Genomic DNA, 7,465 nt, shown 5'->3' with positions numbered 1-7,465 from the left:
TAAGCAGAAGCCTCATTGAGAAGCAGCGTGTATCACTTAACACTAAATCAACTGATCCATTTGACGAAAAAATGGGGAGGAGTCAGTTGGGGGAAACGAAAGAAGATGTACCGATCGGGGTGTGTGTATGAATAAGTACTGTGTGCTAATACGTGAATTCACAAAATGATTGATTATGAGAGAGAAGAGATATGGCAACTTTTGGGTTGGATATCTTTGAAGAACACGATTCGAGCGTCCGTAACGGATTGTTCGCGAATCACCTGTGTATTAGAAAACTGGACAAAAAATTTCAAAACTTCGTGAAAATTAAATGAGAATAAAGATTTGAAAAAATGGAAGAAATTGCGACCAAAGTCCGTTATTCAAAATTCCTTCAAACAGCCGGGCCACGAAAATTCAATAACATCAAAGCTTCAACATAATATTAATAGTTTTAAATGTTTCGGTAATATTTTATTAAAATTATTCAGCTGACTGATCTGTTGCTGTTCCTCCTGGAATTACCCCAGTTTCCAAAATTATCGAATTCCTCAAAAATACCATTTTACCCGAATTCTGAATCCCTCTTTTTCAAAAACCTCTTCCTCCGGTCTCCAACTGTTTTTTCTCCATCTTCCTTGTCGGGTTTCCATCCATCCATCACAAATATTCCATCTCCCCAGAGACATTTTCTCTGTCATTTCCTTCCCCTTTTTTCAGTGAAAAAAAAATGAATTTCAATTTTAGAGAAACAAAAATCAAGAACTATGTATGGGTGTCATGACCAACTCAGTCTTAACTTTTCACTCTTCAGGGATTTATTATTTTCAAGGGAAAAAAGAATAACAGAAAAAAGGAATTCATCTCGTGGATCAATTGAAGAAAAATAGTCTAGACTTGAAGAAAAAGTATGCATCATTCGGTAATTATCTACTTTCAGAATAGATGAAAAACGAATGCAAGAAGACGCGGAAGTAAGAAAAACCCCTTGGAATTATTTAAAATGTGCGAAAAAAGCAAGAAAAAGAAGCAGACGAAGAAAATGCGACATCATCTTGGTAGAGGTGGAGGACTTTGTTAATAAGATTAATGTGTGGAGGAAGTATTTGACCTTTGCACTTTTTTCCAGCTTTTTTCTGACTTTGAGTTAAACACACATTTTTAGAATAAAATATTTTATTTAACCGAAATGACGGTGGCCGTGGTCCAAGGTCGATAGCCCAAAACTATCGTAACCTGAATATTTCTGAATATTTTAATTTTAAAGAGTGTTTCTAAATATTATGAAAACATTTTTAAGTCATGGTAGTTTCAGTCCCAAGGCCGTATTCATGAAATTTACTTTTGTAAATCATTTACTCTCAAAAAATCATTTCTCAACTACTTTAAACTGAAAAATGTTCATTTTTTGACACATTACCTGGTGTTTTGACCACTAGCGATTCGCTTTCACAGCTCCGATTTTTTGCAACAGAATAATAATATATTTCTCTCCATAAATAGAATAGTTTATTGTTTTCCGAATTGGTATATGAGTTCAAGAAGAAACAGAGAATATTTAAAACTCTGCAAAAAGTTTACCCGGAAAGTCGAAAAATAATGGATGCTTATAAGTTCAAAAATGAGCAAAACTGAATGCATAGACTAAAAATGAAGGATGCTCAGAGCAGATCGATAAAATCATTTTAGTATCGCCAGAATGTATTTGTTAGATAAAAACATAGACGTTCTGAAAACTTAAAATTTTAACTTACCAAAACTGAAATTCTCATATCTCGCACTTATCATATCTGGAACTCTTCGCCATATTTCGGCAAAGTTGAAATTTCAGCATTTTCTTCGTAAAATAAGTTTCAAAGAAATAGTAGAAAGTATTCACAAAAGACGCCGCATAGATCATTGAAAATTAACTTGAATGTTTCAGCTCATGAAATGATTATGCAACTGTAAAACTTTTTCAAAGAACAATTTTTATAAGAAGAAAATCCATGCAAATTTTTATGAACTTGAAAGTCTGAAAATCTTAAAATCAAGCTTGAATAATAAAAAGTCATGCCTTTTTAATTACTGCTTCAGCCTAGTGTTAACATATATAAATATCTGGAATACCACTAAACCATTGCCTCTTATTATTAGAATAAATTTTTTTTCAAATTTTATGAAATGTATGTTTAATCAATTTGTTTTTTCTGGTCTACAATTTTTCCATCTGACCATTTACATAATATAGAAGATATTTTGACCTCTTTAATCCTAATATTTTAATTCAAGATGTTTGGTTTTCTTCAGCGTCATTGCGCTTTCGAAAAGATAATAATCTCATCAATTGATAATTTGTCGTTGACCAGAAATCCATTTGTAGGTGGGGATATGTCTCAAGTTCTAAAAATATTTTAACAGAGACCAATCCGTATCTAATGCTTATAAAACATTTAAATTTATCTACAGTTATTACGAAACAGGAATTGTTTAGAAAAGTTTTAATTTCACTAATAATTTGACTTTTATTTTTTATGATTTCTAGGAAATCCCTCAAAACTTTAATTAGTCCAAACTGGTTGCTCTTCGAATTTTTCCATTTTCACACACAAACAAAAGGTCCAACGGATAAACAGTGTTCCCTTTCACCCCCAATTTTGGTCCATTTTCGAAATGAGGAGCAAGTAAAAACACGTCAGAGATCAGAGAAAGAACGAGGCGGTGATGCGCAAATCCGCGAATCAAAGAACTGCAAAACTTTTTAGGAGCAAACGAAAAAAGAATGAGGGGAGCTGCGCCTTTTCTGGAGTCATTCGGGGGGGGGGGGGGGCTCTGTTCACTTTTTATAGAAGTACGTAGACTGGATGATGATGCCAATGAGATGAGCTCGCATTATCCAGGAATCACAGAGATTACGGAATTTCTGGAAAACTTTGTTTTTGTTTTTTTTCTTTGGAGAAACTTTGTCAGTGTTCTGTTTTTCATCTTCAGTATTTTTTCTAGAGGTTTGTTACGGTAGTTATCGTTGAGGGACCTATGGCCACGGCAACTGTCATTTCTCTTTCATAGCTCCGATTCTTAATACCATACTAAAATGATAAGAGTAATGATAAGAACTAAATGAGCTATGGATTTATCATGCTTTGTCGACTACTGTCGACGACTTATGTCGAGAAATTTGAAAACCTACACAGTGAAAATATCAAAATTAACCTAGCGACTACAGAAAAAGGGGCGGAGCTTACTTTTAAATTTCTAAAAAATGTTATCTCAAACTAGTAGGAGAACCTTTGGAATTTCCGTCCACAAGGGTAATATTGCAGAAATAAATGCCAAACGTTTTGTGTCTTGTTCCATTTTTTGAAGAACTCTGCAAACACCGAAAATCATTAACACTATTTGCACTTTTCAAACTTCACTCGTTGGCGTTTTTGTACATTTTCAGGAGCTTCCTCAGCCAAATGCCATTACTATCAATTGAATATTGAATTTCAGCTGCGTTTTGCCAAAGATCTCAGAATAAGTTCAACTTGTCACTTCCTTATCACTCATTCTATTTGATCATCTAAAATTCCGTCAACTTTCATCGAAAACATTTTTCATATTCTGCAACTCATGCGTGCGCCTAGAAACTCATGAAACTCTAGTCAAAGTCCAAAATATTTGAACTCCAAGTTTCCGTTCTGACAAATGTAACCCCTGTTTTCTGCAAGTTAGACAGAACAGAGTATAAAGGATTCATCCAATTATCCTTTCTAGGGCTTATGCAGATAATCCCTTATTGGCTTATTTAGAGATGACTGTTTCATAGATGTTACATTGTCACTGAAGTTCTTACTTTGATAATGAACATAGTTTTTTTGTAGTTTTTTGAGTGTGCATTCTGACGTAACGGTGTGAAATTCTTAGTGTTCTTCCCGCGTATTGTTATCGTGCCCGCTTTCATGTATGCCATCGGACCGCCATTCTAGCTTCGCCCGCGTGGTTCGGTCGGTAGCGGCGCCGCGCCTTCAATGATCGTCCCACAAGTTCAACTCCTCGAGAGACTTATATGAACACAATTTCGAGGAAATTATTTAGTTCATCTCCTCACTCTTAAACCCAACAATTTGAAACACCCACTCCAGACCCGTCAGGATGTTTTGAGGTGGTACGTGTCTTTCCAGAGAAATGTCTTATGCTTTCAAATTATTCGATTTCGTGATCTTGATTTTATTATTTTCAGGAATTTCCAGAACCAAACTATATAACCTCATTTTCAGTTTGTTCATTTCCCTAGAACCACATGATCTTACGATTGCTCCTCTCGTATCGCATCTTTGATCTCGTTCCTCATTCCTGATTCTTGAGGATTTCTGTAGAATCTCGGTGTCTTTTGTTCTGGGCATTCTGATTCTTCCTTCTCCTGCAAAAATTCAAAAAATTCCGCAAATGTTGCACATGAATTCTATCCTGACGCCCCGAATAAATCAAATTCGGCCTCCTCACTTCATTGAAAAAAGACAAGAAAAAGAAGAAGAAGAAGAAGTCAATGTTCATTTTCGAAACGAAGAATCACAAAACATTTTTTCTGGCTTACTTTTCCCTTTTTTGTTCTTCCACAGAATGCTCTTCTAATCTTCACTGCGTGTAACAACACTAATAAATAACAAGAAAAAAGAAGGACAAGGATCTAAAAATATTCCCTTTTCCTTCCTTTTTTGGTCTCCTCAACTCTTAAAAACGTCTCTTTGAAAAAACAACCAAAGTCTGAATATTCTATACTTCCGCTTATGGCGGATTCTGAAATTGAAATTCAATTGAATTGTAACATGCTCCGATGAACAGGAAGGTTTCCTCCGAGAACCACCAGAAATAAAATCTCAAAAAGCTCCGAAAATTTTTATCCTGGAAATGTTTTCGATTTTGAAAAAAAAATTATTGAAGGAGGTACAAAGAAAAGTTGGGTCCTGTTGCTCTTTACGGACTTTAGAGATCTATCATTTCTCTTGCCTAAAACCGAGGGTTTGCGAAGCTTAGGTCCGGCCGCTAAATCCTTAAAAGAGCAATTTTTCGAAATAATTTTTCTGGCCTATTTTTTCCGATTTTTCGTTGATTTTGTAGGTTTTTCGATAATTTTTTTGTATGTGTGTGATTTTTTTTCGATTTTCGCGGTTTACTTTGTGAAGTATTTCATAATCGATGAATACTATAGAAAAAATCATATTTTTTAATGGTATTTTCATTATCGTTCTTTGAAGAAATTAGAGTTGAGACGCAGACAGATATTCAAAAAACTGTCTGTGTCTCCAACTAATATGTGCTATTTGGGCTTGCCGCTTAAAGATACCTACAGTAATACCGTAACAGCGGCGGCGGCGGCAGCGGCGGCTGGTGGACTGATTAATGCTTGATTAATTTTTGCGAGATTTGCTGAGTCTTCTGAACTTTTGCTGAACTTGAGTCTCGCGAGACGACACACTATACCGTATACACTTCGCATAAAATACTCTCTAACTCTAATTTTTTCAGAAAACAATAATAAATAGGCCAGAAAATAATTATGCTTTGGCAATAATTCGGAGGGTACAAAAATTTCGGGTTCATTTGGATACAAAACAATTTGGGGTACAAAATACCGGAAAAATTCAATTTTGTACCCCCGAATTGTGGATTTTGTACCCCTAAATTGCTTTGTTCTCCTTGTACCCCCTTTATGTGCCAGGCCTACCTTAAACAGGTCAAAACACGAATCGTCTAAAACGGACACAAGTTCAACTATTCCTTTCCATTTTGTATCCCCCACGTATCTCCCAGCTAAGCAAACGTATATGAAAATGTTCGTTTATCCTCCTTAACCTCTTCGTCTTCCTTTGGTTTTTGATCAGATCTCCCACTACTTTTTACCAGGATTTAAGATATTTCGTATACAATTTCCTCCTTTACTTTTTTGTTTATTTTTGTCTATTTCAAGAAAAAACACCGATCATCATCATCATCATCACCAACACACCAATCTCGTAATTATATTCGTCTTGTGACCCTATTATATTTTGTGTTTTCGTTGTAAATTAATATTTGGGCTCGGGGCTGTGTTTTTTTCTGGAAGAATCCTTCCCAAACATCATATTCATCCTATTTTTGATCTTCTGTCCCGTATTAACTTGATCATTTGTTTTTCTGTTCTCTCTGCAAACCAATTTTGTGCAGATCAAAATTTTACCGTTTCTTATTTTCCATTTTATTCCTTCTATCAATATATTTTGTTCCTTTGCCACACGCCATACAAATTTTGAAAACGACAAAAAATTTGCCCAAAAATTCAGCTCAAAATGTTTGAACTCTTCGCAAAAATCATGAGCAAGTCAGTCATCTCTGAATATCCAATCTTCTGATTTTTGCTTTTTCAGAAAATTTCAATGTTTTTCAATTTAGTTTGTGATCTGAAAAGTTTATCATTTCATGTTTTTTATTTTGAATCAAAAACTCTGTCTTAAAGGTGGGGGGACAGGAGATTTTTTGTAGTTTTTTTGTAGCTAGAGTATGCATTCTACCGTCACGGTGTACAACGCTTAATGTCACTCTGCGTACAGCTGTCGTCCTCGCCTTTATGTATGCAATCGGGCGTGCGCTTTCTCTTTGCCCGCGTGGCTCAGTCGGTAGCGGCGCCGCACCCTCAATCATCGCCCTCACAAGTTCAACTCCTCGAGAGGCATCTTTGAACGGAATTTCGAGAACATTATTTTTTTCATGTCCCCCCACCTTTAAAATGTTCATTTCGGTTTCACATAAGTTTCGTATAAATCCTTTCAATATTTTAGTTGATGGGTAGTAGTTATACACCCTGTATTTTCAGTATTTGCTTTTTAAAATTCAATCTTCCAAGATAGTGTTCACATTGAGGTGATCTATTTTAGAAATTCGAAATATAACAGTTTTGAAAATGAACCAGCTTGTTGTATAACTGTCGAAAAGTTCACACTACAGGGTGCCGCACAATTATGAACCATACTTGCAACGGGCCGGGCTGGGTTTTTTCAGAATTTTCGGCCCGGATTTTCGGAAAAAATTGGTTTTGTTATGATTGTTAAAAAATGAACGATTTCGAGAAAACTTTGAGAAACTCATGAGTTTCTCAGTCATCTCTGAATATCAAATCTTCTGATTTCTCACTTTTTCAAAAGTTTATATGTTTTCCAATTCTGTTTGTGATCTGAAAAATTTATCAGTTCTTTGATTTTGAATCTCAATTTTTCAGAGTTGAGAAATTTATATATCTATTTCACAAAGTTTTGGTATTGATTACATATTTCAATATTTTGATTGATGGGCAGTAGATACACCGTGGATTTTCAGTATTTTCTTTTTAAAATTCTATCTCCTCGGATAGTGTTCTGATTGAGGTAATCTATTTTAGAAATTCGAAGTATAACATTTCTGAAACAGAACAATCTTGTTTTTTAACCCTCGAAAAGTTCACACTACACGATTACCCAGACTGATAAAAACGGGAATATCTTCAGAC

The sequence above is a fragment of the Caenorhabditis briggsae genome, assembly GCF_000004555.2.
Source record: "Caenorhabditis briggsae complete genome, chrI, whole genome shotgun sequence".
NCBI lineage: Eukaryota > Metazoa > Nematoda > Chromadorea > Rhabditida > Rhabditidae > Caenorhabditis > Caenorhabditis briggsae.
Note: the sequence above shows the minus strand (reverse complement) of the source record.